We start from the raw sequence: 20,035 nt of genomic DNA, 5'->3' as shown, positions 1-20,035 counted from the left end.
ACAGCTGTGTCATGCAAACCAACTCATAGAGTGACTGGCCCACAATAGGCACACCTCCTTTTCAGATTTTATGGGAGTTTATTTCATATTTAATATGATCAGCAGTGAGATCCTAGGCATGTGAAGTCAGAAATAAGTCCCACTGAGTTCCTCCCAGGTAAGCGTGCACAGAATTATATCATAGATGACTTTCACAGCAAGGTTTGGGTTCTGCATCAGTTCTCTCCCTTGTCCTAGTAGGTTCCCTCCTCACCACAAAACATTCTGGCTATAAGCCTCCCCATGGCGTACTATACACTGTTTTTGAAAGCCTCCTCCATTTCAGAAGAGGTTTGCCATGTGGCATTGGGAACGACTGGTCAAATATCCAAGCTCAAAGCATGGACATGAAGAACTAGTTGCATGGTCCTTTGGATGATCCCAGCCAAGATAATGTATGGCAGTGATTTTTCTTCTTTGTGAGGGGGGGAAATCCTATAGAAAGAATATGGGGGAAATTATGTTTCTAAAGAGCATTTAGGTGATGTCTTGTCTGCTGGCTTTTGATTGCATGTCTCTATAATTTACAAAGAACATTTTAATAAATGCTAATAGAACTAAATGAGAGATGTAAATCCTGTCTGTTTTCTTTGTGCAAATGTTTTGAAGCTATTTGAAGTATGAACAAATAGAACACTATGAGGAGAAAAATATCAGTCTTTGCACCATAAACTTTTGGATTCATTCCACAAATTGTAGCATTGTTACACCACCACCTCCACCACCAAAACTGAGTTGGCTCTGATATCTCTTGGAAAGGTGGTGGGATGTGGGACAGAAATTAACAACAACAACACAGCACCCAATTTTCACCAGACTGAGCAGCACTGGTATCTGGTGCATGTGCATCACTTGATAACACACCACTTGCTGACTCAGAACTGAGTGGCTCACTGCCATATATGTGGTGGGTAACCTCCATTAGAAAATTCTGTATTTGATGTTATGCAATGAGAAAGTTGTGTCTATCTGAGATGTTTCATACATGCAGCAAGTCATAATCACTTGATGAACACATGTTGTGAGTCAATATGTGAGTCAATAGCTATATGAAGTCAAGTGCTTCTGGTACCCAAATGCCTCTGGTAGCAGGATTCTGCTCTATGTGACCTCTGCCCAGTCTCCTCTTTGGGAATGAACTGTGTTGAAGGATGAAGTCTCAAATGTAATAGAAGAGATTGCAACCTGGGGACTGAGTTGGTAATCATCTCTTAGCTCACAGCTTCATGGGTTTATTTTCTGATGAGCTGAGGGGAGCCCTCTATATCAAGACTTTGAAAAGTTCAGATCATTTATATCATCATCCAGATTATGGTTGCCACAAAGACAAAACCCAAAAGGTTTGTAGGGACAAGCTGAAGGGAAAAACAACACCTGATCAGCTTATATGTATGAAAGAATATTTGATGGTAAGATAGAGGTTCGTGTAAAGGAAGTATTATGAAGAAACAGCCTTTTCCCTGTATCACTCAGTATCTAATATCCTTTTTTTCCCTGGCCTACAACTCACAAAAGACAAGTAGGTCATTACCGCACTGGGATGAAGTCACAGGAGTCCTTTTAGTTTGCATCTATATAGTGGAATATTTCAGGTGGATGTCTCCTTTTTGGCTGTATAAATGGGCCTGTTTCAAAAGGCAAAACAGTCTTGCCTCAGAATAGATCAAGCTAGTGAGCATATTTTTTCAGATCCGCTTTAAAATTATGGGAAAGGGTAAGTGAAATCTAATGTGGGGAAATCATTAGTTTAATATACCTCTTTAAGAAATAGGTTCACTGGAAAAAAAGATTCTGCATTGTTCCCAGTGGATGTAAATCCCTTTCATTGCACCTGCGTATAGAATGTCTGAATAAAATCCAATGAGCTTATAAATTTGGGGAGTGTCTCAGTGTTTTCATAATTTTATGTGCATTATTTTTCACATCCTAAAGCTGTCCAAGTATAGAAAAACACAGGACTTCAATAACAGTTACCAGCATGATTTGCTTTTATTACCTTTCTGTTCAAGACCCTTGTTTCCCCTTGTAGCATGTCAAATTGCCCCCAAAACCATATTATACAGCAGAGAAATGTCGTTCACACTTCACTGGCTATTGATTTACTTTATTTATTGGCACAAAATCAGCCTGAGATAAACATTTTGTCCCCCATTTCCACTATTGTAAGCGGTACAGTTCACTGTGAGATAGGTAAACCCAAATGTGCTGGGATCACAATTCGACATGGCTTTCTAATCAATGTGTGAAAAATTACCTAATGAATAATGGGTTGCACATTTCCACAAACAAATTAACCAGGGTGAGACTGAAACTAATGATTATATTTATCTAATGTAATTTCACATCTGTTACTACTGGTAGTAATTTTTTTCCACCTCTAGTGTTCTCAGAATTAGGATTAAATTTTTATGATGTGACACCAAGATGAGCTTTTAACTGGGACATGTACCTCTTTTGGTTCATATGTTATTCATTTTAATACAACCTTAACCTAGGGAAATGGGATAATGTTTTATTAGATCCTTGTATGTTACAAAAGCTCCCATAATTTAACTAAGTTTACTTTGCAGGATTTGTACCATGCATCTTGCTTTCTTCATATTTCAACAATAGCATCAGTTTCATTATTTGAACTACTTATGGAACAATGCTATATACGCTTCCTGATTCTCTGTGATAAAAGGTTGAGTGCAGTCACATCGTGGTAAATTTTGAAGTGCAAGTGTTCATCATGACAGTCCCCATAGCCACATCCTCAAGGAGAACCAAGTATTCAGGCAGTTGTGTTCATCAGTATCAACAACACCTGACAAAGTGCCTCTCCCAGACCTGAACCTACCCAGACACTATGATAAACATCAGAAATCTTCCTCTGAGTGCATCCTGCAAGGGAGACTTGGAAGGTGGGAACAAAGGAGAGGGCCTTCTCAGTGGTGGCCCCCTGACTCTAGAAAGAGCTCCCCACTGAAATCTGCCTGGTGTCAGGGTTGGATCTGAGCTCATAGAGTCCCAAAGTAGCTCTGATTCTGAGGAGGAGATAGAGTCCATGGGAGAGGAACCCCCTCAGGTTTCAGAGGCGCAGGTGGAGGGGGAGCCCCCCCCCGCTCACATTTCTGGGAGTGATACTGACCCTGGCATGGAAAGGGAGGGACAACTTGAGCTTTTAGATGCCAGGCGCAGGCGCAGGCTCAAGCAAAAGGTTGTGGGAGCTGAGCTGAGGCACTCACCCCATTTGGCTCGACATCAGCAGCTGCACCCCAAGGCCCCACAGGAAAGGGGGAGAATTTCCCCTCCTACTCCTTAAGTTCAGAAAATTGCTGCGCTTTTCTCCAAACGGAGAGCAACTGACATCCTAACCCTTAGACACCCCTGGTAGGCAGTTCCTTTGTATTTCCTCTCAGTCTCAGGCAATTATCATCTGTAAGCCTCTAAATCTAAACTTATTACAAATACAAGGATTAAACAGCAAACTGGCAAGTACAACTGAACTTAGAAGGAAAACATTACTGGACGTCTTTAAAACTAAAGTTAAAGAAATGGGCCTACCAGAAGAAGAAATAAAAAAACCTTGCAAAATGGCTCCCAGCCAGCAGAAAACTACAAACGGATCCCCAGCAGAGGAACCACTAGAGTGGAGAGCTGAACTGGCTTCCCAATTTACCAAATTTAAAGAAGAAATGTTAGAAAACTGGAAAGATATTTTGGAACAAAAATTGGAAGACACTAACGCTAGAGTAGAGGTGGTTGAAAGTACAGCCTCAGAAGCCTTAATCTTGCAGCTGCAGCTAAGAATAAAATTGAACAATTACAACAAGAAAATATTCAGATTAAGATGAAATTAGAACAAGCAGAAAATCGGAGCAGACGTATTAATGTGAGAATACGAGGACTGATAGAATCAGCATAACTCAGACTCGGAATACTTTGAAATAGGGAGTGGAACTAAACAAGGCTGCCCTCTTTCTCTTTCCCCAACTTTATTTACTCTTGTTATAGAATTTTTAGCTAACTATTTAAGAAATAATGATAATATAGAAGGAATCACAATAGGAAAAACAGAACACCTAAACAATCTTTATGCAGATGATATGCTATTAACTCTACAAGATCCAATAAATGTTGCCCCATTCTTACAGATTGAATTAGGTAACTTAAAAATTTTAGCAGGCTTACAAATTAATTATAATAAATCAGAATTAATGAGTCTAAACATATCCTCCCAAAATCAACGTTTAATCTCCCAACAGCTTGGAATCCCCCTAGTAAATAAACATTTCAGATATCTTGGAATAAATATAACAAAACATCATAATAAATTATTTCTTGTTGATTAAGGGAAAATTTGGACTGACATTAAACAGAAAATGAAAAAAAAATGGAATAAATTAGATTTATCACTTTCTAGTCAAATTTCAGTAACAAAAATGATTCTTCTGCCCAAACTTATATATACTTTACCTATTGAAGTCCCTTACACAGTGCTAAAACAATGACAAAGTAAATTGGAATACTTTATATTTAACCAAGCAACTCAAAATAGCTAAGAACTTGAGATACAGGCAATGTATGAATGTTGGATGGGGTGTTCCTAACCTAACTTTATATTATGAGGTATTTCACCTTAGCCATGCACTTTCAATTGGGGGGGGGGTAGAAAAAACATTGGATACAAATAGAAAATAATTGGCTGAACATCAAAAAATTAAATACTATTCTGTTAATTAAAAAATAATTACAGAAATGTGAACTTCCAAACACATCCACGTTAAATGGATTGCTTTCAATAATAAAAAACAGGGGGAAAAAAGCTATTTCCAAAAATATCACCACTAATATCGGTATCCTGTCATCCAGACCTCAAAACAAATAACATTAATGTGAAAGGGTATTCAGAACAAGGTTTTTACTATGTAAGAGACTTTTAAATCAATTCAAGACCAATAGAATGAAAATATTGGAAAGAAAAGTTGCAAAACACAACAAATTAGCTGGTACTCCTGGTACCACTTGGGAAATGTTATCAGAAATAAAACAATAATGGAACAAGCTACTAGACCACTATCCAGTTTTGAGAATATAATACTTTGATGAACATACCAAACTTAGGGTGCAATCCTATCAAGATAGGCGGCTGCCTCCGAACTCAAAGACACCTGCCTATCCAAAGCAGGGCAGGAGAAGCACAGAGGGGATCATTCCCTCTGCACTTCTCCTGCCCTACTTTTTTGGCTAGACAGCCGATTGCGGCTGTGTAGCCGCAGGAGGATGGAGTGGGGAAGGAGGCTGTTGTACAACACGTAAGGTGTGTCATACAGGCAGCTATACTCTCCCCACCCCAGAACACCCCCAGACATGCCCCTTTCCAACCACTTTGCACTCCTCTTGCAAGCATGGAGGACGGGACTGTGAGGGGAGGTTGGTGCTCCCAGAACCAACCTCGGAGCACAGGCTCCAAGGTCGGATCCTGGAAAACACCATATCCTATGGTCATCTAGCCGCTGTCTAGCGGCCATAGGATCGTATCCTAAGGGTGTTATCACTAAAATTTATATTATGAGAAATGGATATGGGAACATCTGAAAACCTGCACTCAGTTTGGGAACTAAAATGGACAGTTCAAAGTACTGAAGAAGAATGGAATAAAATTTAGCGGAGATTTCCAATTAAAACGCTATCCTCTAAAATCAGGGAACAAACTATTGAAACAATACAAGGCTGATATCTCACTCCAGTGCACTTAGCTTATATTAATTCAGACAACAATAAATTTTGCTGGGGGGGATGTAAAGAAGTAGGCACTACACAACACATGTGGTGGGAATGTGGGGAAGTGAAGAAAATATGGGACTTTGCTTTTCTAGAAATTAGTAAAATAACAAGACAACACATATCAAAAACACCAGAATTAGCATTACTGGGAATATTTCAAGGTAATAAAGAGAATGTATTTCATAAAACACTTATAAGATTTCTAACAACTGCAGCTAGATTGTTGATAGCCAGCAGACAGAAATATCAAAAAGGAAGCTCGCTTAAAGGATGGTACGACAGAGTATTGCAGATTACTTTATTAGAAAACTTGACAAATAATATTAAATTCACAAAAGGGCAAAGAAAAAAGGACAGTTTTATGGAAGAATGGTACAGTTTAATTGTTTATACAAATGCAGAGAAATGATGGTCTTGCTACAAAACTCTGTGGTTATCATAGAACACAAGAAAGTACTAGACATAATTAAAATAACAAATCAGAAGGTATATGTATTAACAAATTGTAATGTATGTTTTCAAACATAAAACATCACAGCAAAAGTTTAGTTTTAGTTATATATTTGTTCTTCAGAATAAAATATGTACATCTTATCATTGTTAATAGCTTGGATGACTTGTAAATTGTAGTACAATTTATTATGCATTTGTTGAACAAAGTTGTACAAATAGATAATGTACATATATTGTACTGGAAATGAAATAAATAACAGTTAAAATCTTTAAAAATAATAAAGCTATGAAAGTAATTGTGCAATAACGACTAAATAAAATGCCCATTAGGACAAATTGAATAATTAAAATTATTTTTTTAAAAATTTAATACGGCGTGCTCAAAATCATCCCTTCCCCACCCACATAGCTATGTCACATCCACTAGCGTGGACAAAACATGAGAGATGCACACACACACACAAAGTGCTATATCCTCCACAGTATGGAAAGTCAACTTCAGTTCCACATAGAGCTTACAGTGAATGAGTAATGATTGAGTAGTGCTAGAAACTGTCAGTCTGAAACAGCCTTCCCCAACATGGTGCCCTCCAGACGTGTTGGACTACAACTCCCATCATCCCAAGGGATAATGGGAGTAATAGTCCAATGCCCCTGGAGGGCACTAGGCTGGGGCATGCTGGTCTGGAAGAACTCACTGAGTGCAGCAGCATGGGAACTATTTTCCCATGACTTCGTCCCACACTGTTCTGGCAATCTTGGATCCAGGAACCACTTGGTACAGCCAACGACATGGTTCCTTACTAACAGAATGTCACCATCCATCCCAGCCATGCAACAGTCCAGTGATTTTTAAAAAATCATTCTATTGGCTCCACCCACATGATTCCTGAGTCAAACATTACTGAAGCATTTACCACCAGGGCTGGCCAAGACATTTTGCTGCTTGAGGTGAAGGACAAGATGGTGCGCATATACAGAACAATCTTAATCATTAGTGAGGGAATATGTTCTCCATTGCACCTGAGGGCAACAGGCCAGCTTGAGGGATGCAGGGCAGGCCACCTGGCACATGCAGCTCTGTCCTCCAACACTTCCCCTCCCCCATTCCAAATCTGCTGCATGAGATGGACCCCTCACTCTGCCTAATGGTAGGACCATCCCTGGTTACCACACTGCTAATAATGTTTGAATCAGTCCTTTATTTCATGTGAATGTGGTTAGAATTATTCTATAAAGCACCATTTTCTTAATTACTGGTTAATTAGAAAATATTGCGCTTAATCCACCAGACTCTTCTCCTACAAAAGCACCATGAAAATGAGCAGATGTTGTGTCTGGACATCACCTTACATCTGTCCCTCTCGCGCCAGTAGGCATAGCAGAGAAGGGGTTACAGGTAGATGGTGCTGTATAAGTCCTTTGCAACCACTTTTGGAGAAGCCTAGGACTGAGAATTAAAACATGGTACACAGAAATAGGTAATTGTCACAAAAATAACTCATTTTGAGAGTTTCCATTACCATTTTTGTAGTACTTGAAATTACCAATGGACAAGATAGTGACAGGAAGATGGAGGTGTGGTTAAATTTGTTTTTTTTAAACACACAACAGTGTTGGTCCAGCCTGAGCTACTGCTATGACATAGGAAAATATCCTTTGACTGTGGAAATAAATAGTGAAATAACACCATATGACCAACGCTGCTTCTTGACTACCTTTTCACTTACTTTGCCGCAGGCCCAGTAGCGCTGCAGAAGTGCCAACACCAGAGAATTGAACTAACCAATCAAACAAAGGCTCTTTCTTGCTTACTTTTTCAAGCTTTGCTTACTTTTTCAAGGGCTAATTAATGTCTTTAAATACCCTCTGATCGCCACTCACTGATTGGATACAAGTGCAAAAGACGCTTCTGGGCTGGATGGGGAACGCCTGCATGCCACATCCGGCCTGCAGGTCAGAGGTTCCCCATCCCTGGGTCAATAGATTAACTATCACCCAGTGAGCAATGTGCCATTTGTTTTGTAAATTCAGTAGCATGGGCTGTGAAGGTGTCCGATATGGCTTGCAACATTTATTGTACTGATAAGTAGCTTCTGCCCTGTTGAATTTTCTTCATGGAAAATGGCTCAAAACTAAAACCGTTGATACCATATCTCAGCCTCAGAATTGGGAAGTCCCAGCTGGAATGATGGGCAGTCACTGAGAAGAGGATGATGGAGCTGGCAAGAAGAGAATGCAAGTAATGGAATGTGTGGAGAGCTGGTGGTGAGGTCAGAGTGGAAGGGGCAGGTAAGAAAAATTCAGGATTTCAAGCATCTCAAATTAAAGAGCAACCATAATCTAAGCTGTTGTTTGCTGGGGAACAACAGCAGGAAAGGCTATTGCCCTCATGTGGGCTTCCCAAGAGGCATCTGGTTGGCTACTGTGGAAAACAGGGTAGGCCTATGATCTGATCCAGGGTAGGCCTATGATCTGATCCAGGGTAGGCCTATGATCTGATCCAGCCGGGCTCTTCTTACTTTATACTTTCTTAACCTGAGATCTCTGTGCTGTCAATAATGCTAGTGTATTTGAGTGATGCCATCATGAAGCTTTGCAGAAAGATGGGATAGATAATGCACGGAAAGTAAAACATGCCTGCTACGGTTTGGGTGGCTTTTATCCAGGGTTTTTAGTGTTTCCTGATTTTGGTTTCTTATTGATAAAGATCCTCTCTCCTCCTGAGTCGCACATTGTACCCCTCTCCCACCCTGGTTTGTTTTGACTGCCCTACTTTAAGGGTAATAAATAAATAATAACTCCAAAGTGATGTCACCACCTGAGCCAGCATTATTAAACAATTTCATAACCCATCTTGGTTGTGGTGGCAGCTTTCATAAGGATTTATTATCCAGAGAGCAGAGGCAAGGGGAGGGGAGGGGAAGGGTGGGTCGGTGGGAAGGAAGATGGAGGTTTGAAAATCATTGTACTGAGATTTTAATTATTGTATTTTCACTGAAGTTGAAAAATCTTGGGAAAGAAAAAAAGTAGCCAATTTCATAATACCTCATTTTATTAAAGAAGCTGTATGATTGTTCAGAATGTGCCATTACAATACCATGCAGTGTATTCTAAAGCTTCTAAACTTTGCACTTTTAATATCCCTCTCATCTGTAGTTAAATGCGTCTCCCAAACAAGCTACAAATATGGTCTTGTAGGCCCCTTTCAACCCTGCTATTCTATGGTTCTATAACTTTTAGCTTCATTGCAAAGACATCAAAGGGCTGATTCAGATGAAAATGACGAGCTGCTCATTTGCTCATTTTTTATTTTGGGGTGGGGGGGAGGAAAATTTTTATATTTCTTTATAAGCAAAGGGAAAAACATCTCCTCCCAGCAAAACACACAGGATGGATTACTTAAAACCATACTCCAGGATCCAAAGGATTGCTTGACTGTTTCACGCACCTAAAGGGCAGCTTTGAATATGTGCTTCTTGAACATGCCACATGGCAAAGGACTTTTGAAACTGAGGGGACTATGAAGAGCCGCTTGTGCTTTGGCATTGCAGGCAGTGGAGGCTGGTGGCTCTGATGCCAGTGAGATGGTGAATTTGCTCCGGGTTTCAGTCAGAACTAGTCAGAACTCTAAAGGAGCTCTCCAAGGTGCTCCTTTAGAGTTCTGACTGGTTCTGACTGAAACCTGGATTCATCGCCCACTGACATTGGAGCCACCTGCCTCCTCTGCTTGGAGGTGTGCTTGACATGCAGAAGACCTCAGGTTTAGTCCTCAGCAACTTCAGCTAAGAGGATCTCTGGTGGCAGGATTGGGAAATACCTTTTTCTACTGAGGTTCTGGACAACCACTGCCAGTCAGAGTAGACAATACTGGGCTAGAGGGGCTAATAACGGGAAGAATGATGATGACAACGTAATATGTGTATTCATGCCCTTGGGCGTGGCTGGAATAGCTGCTTGGAACCTGGTCATATTTTATTATAGATCTGTATGTATACATGTATTAGATTTATATCCCATTTTTCAGCTAACAGGTCCTCAAAGCAGCTTACCACATTTTAAAAGACATTTTTGACTACTTGATCATCTCCTGAGCATGCCACTACCAAAACCTGTAATACAAGTTTACAGTTAACCATATTATGTCAGGAGAAGTTGGTAAATTGGTCTATGGTTTGACATTCATGTCATCCTTAAATGAATAATAGTTTGGTTGGTATTTTCCTTACCTTTCCCTCTCCTTGATAGATTAGTTCTTATTTGTCAATGGAAGCAGAGGACATGGCTGGGAGCAGACAGAATGGAAGCTTGCTATCGTGAATATGAGGACAATATTCAGTGGCACTGCCTGTGTTGTATGGAAAAATATGGTCTCAGTGCGTGGTCTGAAGGCACATGAGGCAGCCATCTTGCTGAAGCAAAGCAGGTCTGGTCTAGTCAGTGCTTGGAGGGGAGACCACCTGGGAATCCATGAGTTCCATGATGGAAGAAAGGTGGGATATAAATGTAATAATAATAATGAGGAGGAGGAGGAGACAGGATATTTTCACTCCTCAGAGACTGATGGCAGACTTGACGCACTCTGAAGTCCATGCTATAGATACAAAATTCCAGCAACACAATTTGTAGCAAAGATCAAGTGTCATTCCTGTCCCAGGAACATCCATAATACCAGTTAGGAGTTCTTCCAGACAAGAGTTTTATTGTGCCATCACCCTACCTCATTCATGAAATATTACAGGGTGTCTAGACTTTGTCATCTTCCACTCGTAGCCCTCCCATGTTTTCCCTCTGCTTTTTCCTTCTTTTTCCTTTCCATGGAAAATCTGTTAAGAAGAAAACTACAGAATAGCAGCATAGTGCCTTCTGATGAGTAACTCTTGGAGCCCTCCGTCTGGAAGCATCTTAAGTGTGTGCCCATATATACAGAGCTATAAGGTAGTTCGTGCAATTGCCAACTACACTGACATTTCTATACTGCCAAATTTTCTATTGGCATTGTTAAATCAACACATGTGAATGTGAACGGTAAATGAATTGCAGAGACCTTTTGAATCAGATGTTACAACTAACCAAGTGTATATCATTACTGATCAAGTGTAGATTGCATTTTGGCCTCGAACATTTCGTTCTAGTAAGACTTTACAATGTAAAGTTTATACAGAGACTTACATTGTCAAGCATGCTTCAACTCCTTGACTTCCTCCCTTTTGGAAGGTCCTTTTAAGACACCAAGGGCCTTCTTTCAGGCACTGTAGCTCCAGTTATAGTCAACAGGAGTTGCAGCCCATCAGTACCATGATAAACCTGGCCTCAGGAGTGCCCAGTGTAGGCATCTAAACATTAGTAAAGACTTTGGAACCACTTTTGAAAATGTAATCTACCTTCTGTGACTGATGGAACAAGAGGAACATTGTTATTAAAAAAAATAAAAACGTAAATACCTCCATTAAATACTTCCATTAAATACCCTCTGATCGCCAATCACTGATCAGAGATAAGTCCAAAAGAAGCTTCTGGGCCGGATGAGGAACCCCTGTATGCCACATCCAGCCTGCAGGTCAGAGATTCCCCATCCCTGGGCCAATAGATTAACTATCACCCAGTGAGCGATGTGCCATTTGTTTTGTAAATTCAGTAGCATGGGCTGTGAAGGTGTTCGATATGGCTTGCAACATTTCAGTGTACTGAGTAAGTAGCTTCTGCCCTGTTGAATTTTCTTCATGGAAGATGGCTCAAAACTGAAACTGTTGATACCATATCTCAGCCTGAGATCCATTCTCATCCATTCTCAAACTACTATAAAAATAATTGTGATAAAATAAATGGCCTGGAATATATCTGTCAATACAAGCTCTTAGGATTTTTTATAATAAAGGTGAAACATTCACGCATCAGGGACAAGACTGCAGAATGTTGTGCATGGAATTGCACAGTAAGCAAACTCTTCACTTCCCCAAGCAGGCACCTGTGTCAATCTCTCTTCAGAACAGAAACATAATTCTGGGATAACTCCAGAAATTATACCAGCCTCTTGAAAGGTGTACAAGTAACAACAACACAATGATATGCAGCATACAACATCTGATAGCTTTGAAATGCCACAGTGAATTGAAGCCATGTTCATAATACAAACTGCAATCAGTACAAACCTGCTTAACTATCATGGCATAAATTCTCAGCACCTCCACAAAACTGTAGTTACCATAGCCCTTCAAGAAAATCCAAGTCAATGACATTGATTTCCAACCTGATCTAACTCTGCAGCGCAAATGTGACCTAACTATACATTTAGACCAGTGGTCACGTGTAGATAGAACACGTGCTGGGTCCTTCTCTCATACTACAACTCTTTGTCACAACCTCAGCCTGAATAGGGGGAAGCCATAGGCAGGGCTGGCATCAAGGGTAGGTATGGTTGAGCACCTGAAAGGGCCCACACCCTAGCAGGGGCCCATTGACAAGAGCCCTTGGAGTTGCCCCTCATCTTCACCACTGCAACCCACTTGTTCACCTGCCTCTTACTCTGTCCCAGACAACTGTGGTGGTGAGAAGAAGGAGCAATAGATTCCACTGCTGACTTGCTCCCTGGCTCTCTGCCTGCCAAGCAAGCGATGGTGAGTAAGAGGATAAGGAGCAATAGCAGGTGGTGACAACAATCATAAGAAGATAGTCTCAGTGAGGGAGGGGGTCCATGGAGGGGGCCTTGCTCAAGGGCCCTCAAAAACCCAGAACCAGTGTTGGGTGTAGGAGCTATGAGGGGGGGACATATGGGACAACACCAAAGGCCAAACCTAAAGCATGGTCCGTGGCATCCGCTTTTATTGGAAGGTCCTGGAAAGTGGGGAAATGACAACAGAGAGTTTTTAATAAATTGACGGGGAGTAGAATGAGGGAAGTCAAAGCGTGTGTATGTGTGTGTGTGTGTGTGTGTGTGTGTGGTATTGTTGTTGTTTCCAGGGCTGGTGCTACCATTAGACAGAGTGAGGTGGTTGCCTCTGGTGGCAGATGCTGAGGGGCAGGGAGTAGTAGCAAGTTGTTGGAAGACAGAGCTGTGTGTGTCACAAGGCTGTCCTGAGCACCTAATCTACTCTACTGTCCTCAAGCGCAGTGGAGAATGTATTCCCATCACCAATGCTGAAGTAAGGTTTTGTACTGCTTTTGTACATGGAATGGAGCATCACCTTGTCCTTTGCCTCGGGCAGCAAAATGGCTTGGGCCATTGTTTCCTACCTTGAGCTTTCAGGATGGGTCAGGCTAGCTACTTAAATAAATAGAAACTGAAAAGATTTTAAGCACTGTGTGAGTATATGCAGGATTGGAACCTAATATTATTCTCAACATATTGTTGTTGTTGTTGTTGTTCAGTCATTCAGTGTCCAACTCTTCGTGACCCCATGGACCATAGCACGCCAGGCCTTCCTGTCCTGCGCTCTCTCCCGGAGCGTGCTCAAGTTCATATTCATTGCATCAGTGATGCTATCTAGCCATCTCATCCTCTGCCGGCCCCTTCTCCTTTTGCCTTCAGTCTTTCCCAGCATCAGGGTCTTTTCCAGAGAGTTTTCTCTTCGCATTAGGTGGCCAAAATATTGGAGCTTCAGCTTCAGTATCTGTCCTTCCAATGAGCAGTCAGGGTTGATTTCCTGTAGGATGGACTGATTTGACCTCCTTGCAGTCCAGGGGACTCGTAAGAGTCTTCTCCAGCACCACAGTTCAAAGGCATCAATTCTTCGGCGCTCAGCCTTCCTTATAGTCCAGCTCTCACAGCCATACATTACTACTGGGAAAACCATAGCTTTGATTAGATGGACCTTTGTCGGCAAGGTGATGTCTCTGCTTCTTACTATACTGTCTAGGTTTGCCATAGCTTTCCTCCCAAGGAGCAAGCGTCTTTTAATTTCATGCCACCTGCTTAATGTATGAGTTATAGTCCCTAAATTCAATATGAAGAGAGACTATTGACTATGAATAAGAATAGTTGGGTGTAGTGTAATTATTTATTATATAATGACATACGTGATTTACATTTTTCATCCAATGTTAGACAAACAAAATTCTCTTTGTGAGCACCATCCACTGGGAAATTCTTTTGAGCAACCCCCTTGAAATTTGTGGGAGCACTCACATAGCCCATTTCACTGGGCAAGTCTGGGAGAACTTCCCAGTGGATTGTGCCTTTTGCCCTCTATGTTTCCTTTTGTTTTTTTGAATAAGGAAATACTAAAGAGGCCTAATTTCCTGCACTGACCCGCATGAACATGATCAATGTTAACACCAGCTGGAAGATGGCCATTTTATGGCAATCTATTAATTACATCTTTTTCTTGGATGCAAAGATGGTTCAGTTATTACCCCCATGTAATATACAAAGCACATGCCCAGTCACTTGTGTTCTTTCAGTTCTCTCTGAACACGGTTGTAAACTGTATTCGGATATAAGAGCAAATGGCTGCGGCTTTTTTCTTTCTTTTTTTTCAGATGAGATATTTGTGCTGAATTATTAGGGTAGTCTATATTACCAAATTACTAATAAACATTGCTTCTGTCTCAGTTTAGCTTGAACTCAGTGAACCTAGCCAATAGTGACAAATGGAGGAAAAAACTGCACTGAAACATCCAATGAATGAATCTAACTAATCAAAGAACTCCATATGAAGTAGATGCCAGATTAATGATCCAGGGGTCTCCCCATGCCATGGTTCTATTTCTTCACATAAATGTCCTCAGATGAGATTATCTTTGTCATGAAAAGGAGAAAAGGAAGGTTACGCACTTTCATCTGACAGGTTAACTGCCATCACTCCATTACTGCAAGAGACATTTTCATGTTCTGAGGTTTTTATTCTGAACATGAAAATTTAAAGTGCACAACACAAATTAATACACATTTTTGTTGCCACTGGCAAGGATGATTGCTGGTGATATTAAAATAGCATAATCTATTCCAGAACATCCCTTTCCCAAAGTTTCTGCAATGGTTAATTATTACTCACCAGAGGCAGTTATAGAACCATAAAGCAGGAAGCGGTGGCACAAAGCTCATCTAGTGTGATCCTTCCCTACCTTACCAAGTTAGATCAGATTCTCTGGATTATCATTTGCCAAGAAGAGAGCAAGAATAGCCACAGGGCACCACGACAGTGATTTTTAGTGAATCACACCCAGTTCTACGGAAAGAGCAGGAATTTTGCATTCCCATGAGGAGGAGGTGCAGGAGAGGGAAAGTGATATAGTGATGTAGACATGCAGAGACTTGGTATTTGGGATGTTATTTGAAAGCTGCTGATGAGCAGACATGCAGAGGCTTATCCTGCTTACTTCCGAGTAGGCTTAAAATCAGTAAGGAACACATTTGGTCCTACCCACTTGCCTTTGGCCACACCCACTTTCCTTTGGCTCCATCCACAAATGGAATTTAGAACTTGGACTGAAAAAGTTATCCACCCTTGATGATAAATAAAATCTTCTGACTAATTATACAACCATCTATAGGTGGTGAGGCAATATTTAAATGGAATAAACATGTTTGCAGGCATGCTGGCATGGATATAAATCAATATCTTCACTCTAATAACATAATCTGATTAAAACTCTATAAATATTAAAGCAAAGGCAGGCAAATATGTCCAGTGTATGCAAGCCTGGTCAAACAGTAAAATATTATATTGGAAGCTTTGAGTGAAAGTTAAATGTAGGCTACATATACATTTCTTTTATGTGTATGGTGAACATACAGTATGTATTTGTTTTGTAATACTGAGTCATTTCTAGAGCACTCCTAGGGAGCAATCATATGGCCGCTACACAGCGACTAGATGGCCATAGGATATCTGGTTTTCCAGGAACCAATCTTGGAGCTCATGCTCCAAGGTCGGTTCCCGGAGAACTGACCTCCCTCCACTTCCGCACTTGCAAGAGGAGTGCAGAGTGGCCGAAATGAGGCATTCCAGGGCATGGAGGGTGGAAATGCCTGTATGAAACATCCATTGTGTCGTATGGCAGCTTCCTCCCCCGCTCTGCTCTCTCACGGCTAGAGAGCTGCAATCAGCTGTCTAGCCAAAAATGCAGGGCAGGAGAAGCATGGAGGGAACAATCCCCTTTGTGCTTCGCCTGCCCTGCATTGGAAAGGTGGTTGCCTCCGAGTTCGGAAGTAGCCACCTATCTAAATAGGATTGCGTCCTTAATAGATAGTCCATTATAACTTTATGTATGCATGTATTTATTACATTTCTATAATACAGTAGCAGAAGTTCTCTGGGTGGTTCACAGAATAGACGTTAAACCATAAAATTGAAGAACATAATAAAACATAGTGCTATCTTTCACCCCAGTCCAATAAGGGAGTTCCACATGCAAAGCTATATTCCATGCAGATGTTGACCCATTTGCATCTCGATGTATATTCAGATATGCCCATCAGTGCTCATTAAACTGACAGGATATATGTTTTGAATCCATAGCCTCTAGTAATAGCACATGTCTAGTAATAGCACATGCATGGGAGAAAAGCTGGATCAGAATCTTCATCTTGATTGCCCTCACAATAATCCTGAGAGGCCACTTTTATTCCCACTTTAGAGAAAAAGAACTGAGGAAAGCAACCTGCACAGATGCCACTCAGAAAGCCCCTAGGCAGAGTTGAGGATGTGTCCATAGGATTCCCGAATCCAAGCCCTGACACACTTAATATGTCAGCTTTTATTTGTATGTTTATTTTTGCTGTACCAATGCTTTGACACTTAACTATTTAAAGGGGACACTGATTTGGAAGTGAATCATACTTTCAAAATATGCTTGAGATGTGTAATATCAAAGCCCCTTCAATATTACAAATAACTATGAAACACATGTGCAGATAGTCATGTCTGACCATGTTATGCATGTTGCTGCACGGACATGCAACATACATGCACTGTGGAACGCCATGACAATTTGGCACTCGTAATTGCATGTACATGAGCAAAAAACCTGACAGGTGAGACCATCAAATAGGATGATATACACACAGTTGTTTTGCACTAATTCCAATGTGAAGATGCCTTTATTTATGTATCTGAAATATTTTCATCCTGCCTTTGCGAGGCTCAGGGTGGCTGAGCCTAGCAACATCAAAAAGTAAAGCACATACATTTAATACAATAAAATCCACAAGGTGAAAAAAAGTCTTTATTACAATAAAACATTAATTAGCAGTTACACAAATACACATTCCCTGTGTGCATGGATTTTGTAATATATGAAGTAGCCTTCAGTATGGTGCAGTGTTTGGGCTCAAAATCAGTGATACTCAGTGCTATCCTATGCATGTTTCCTCCAAAGTTAGTCTCACTATGATCAAGAACATTTAGGATTGCAGCCTGAGTTGCTAGCCATGAACTCTGGGAGAGTTTGAGCAAGCTACTGTCAGACTCAGTTCCCCCTCTGTAAAGTGAAATAAATGAATGTGAATGCCTGTTAGGCAGTGTCTGTAAGGCACTTGGCACACTAAAGATGCTCTAGAAACAATTACTAATATGTTGCACTCACCATCTTTTCCTTCACCACATTTCAGATGTATGTCAATTTCCCCATGATAGGTCGAGGCAGAGCTTCTCTGGATGCCCTAGATCCACATGGATCCACACATTTCCAGGCCTTCATATAAGGCAAACATCTATTGCCATGGAAACAAATGTTACATCCTGGTTGCATGAGCCCAAGAAGCTTCATTCAGAATCAGGATGACATTTTTCATTAAACCCTCGAGAACATGATGGATATTTGGGGGGATGATAATTAAGTGAAAGAGTCTTTGCACAGCTTTACCATTTTTCCATTAGTGAAAGGAGTTGTATCTTTTGGCTTGGTATTTTCCCCTCACTCCAGTCTAAGAGGCCATTTCTCCACCTAACGCTTTAAAACACATGGTGGTGGTAGTTTTTTAAAGCTCTTGTAGCCTGTATTTTATTACATGCCTACATCATAAACCTGTCTCACTTAAAGCTATATAAAAGGGCTGTAAAATTAACATGCTTGTAAACAACCTGTGCTGCACTTTGGGAAGAAGCAGTAGGAGATTTGCACAGATTACCTAAATGTGAAATGAGTCATGCCTCTTATGCTCAATTTCAAATGGAAGAATAACAGTGGGTTATGTAAGAAGCCTCCCCTAGGCTCGCATGGCTCCATTTACTACAGTGGCAGCACAATCCTGTGCATGTTTACTCAGATGTAAGTCCCAGGGTGTGCAATGGGCTTTACTCCCAGGTAAATGTGCATAAGATTGCAGCCTGGAATTACTACACAATGCTGGGTGGCCATTTGTTCAAGCCATTAAAGTTTAAGGAACTGGCATAGGAGTCAGATTTTGGGTGCTTCCAGATGAGGCTTTTATTGTACAATTGCCCTGCCTCATTCAAGGAATTTTGCAGGCAGTCCAGATGAAATTGGGTTGGTTCCCATGGGCTGTTTTAGGGTTGTAAGTGGTAGTTAACCATGCCAACAACCCAACCACGCTGGGTTCAGATGACACAATAAGCCACAGCGACTGCTCGTCATGGCTTGAATATTCAAAATGGCCATCAGCACACTTTGCAACCCACCATGGCTTAAATAAGTCACTGTGGGCTGTGGTGATCGTGCAGACTGGGTCATCGTCTTCCATTTGTATCCCTCCCTTGCTATCCCACCACTTGTCTATCTTTTTTCTTACCACAGAAATAATCTATTTTGTGAAAGCGGGAGAGCTGCACAATAAACTTTTCATTGGTGGTGTTAGTAGCCATTTGTCTGGAAGCACCTTTACTTCCTTAAGAATAAAAAGCTCAGCACTTTGCTCTTAAATTCACATACCTGCTGATGACAATGGGACACACTCTTGAATCTACATGTGTACAGCAGCCCATGTGCTCTTTTTAATCCATTACAGGCCACCTATGGGATTAGCTGATCACTTCACCCATTTAAAATCCCTAGATACATTGAAACATCAGACTTTAAGCTAATGTTAAACCAGTTGAGTTCAATGAGATGAACATTTTAATCATAAAGAGATGTACATAACAATAAAACCCATTGATTTCAATGGGACTTATAAATGCAGCCTAACTCTGCTTAAAGCTGAACCCCGATACATGTGACTTAACTGGCATGTAGGTTGGGCTATTCAAACTTTAGATATAAAGGGATCAGAGGATCTACATTATCTTAGTAAGGCAGGTTAATGTTATGCTGGTATTGGAGATTTGGGAAAGGGAAGCTGCAGGCCACTTCACACATTACACCTTTTGGTTGTATACCTATCATGTTTTAAGTGTACACTTAAACATTTCCATGTGTGAATGTGATAAATGCATTTGCAAACATGTCTCATATAAATATGCTACTCAGAGAGACATGTTTGCCTGCAGCTCCTTGCTGAATGGATGTGGGTTTGCTTCTGCTAATGTGTAAAGAGGCCCAAAGTCTGAAAGAACCTAAGCTCATCTAGCCCTGGTGTATTCATGGCTCAGGTCAGAGTTTAATCTGGGATTTCCCAGCTCACACTTTTGGCCACAACATATTGCCAGTTCTCCAACAACTAAACACACGATCACAACATCTCCCCCGCCCCCAAACCCAGGGTGTGTATTCTTTTATTATTATTTTTCATCAAAATGGCTTAATAGAAGAAAAAATGCTCAGAAGTAGGATCTTCCTTGTTCTCAGCAACATTAAACAACATTAAACAAACCAAATTTGGAGAGGAGGGAAATGGCCTTTTATTTGAAAAAAATACATTATAAGGCAGATCAAA

The sequence above is a fragment of the Heloderma suspectum genome, chromosome 2 (genome assembly GCF_057233095.1).
Source record: "Heloderma suspectum isolate Gila_16-S chromosome 2, 16-S_ref, whole genome shotgun sequence".
In the NCBI taxonomy this organism is placed as follows: domain Eukaryota; kingdom Metazoa; phylum Chordata; class Lepidosauria; order Squamata; family Helodermatidae; genus Heloderma; species Heloderma suspectum.
The sequence above is the reverse complement of the archived record's forward strand: the minus strand, read 5'-3'. Positions refer to the sequence as shown.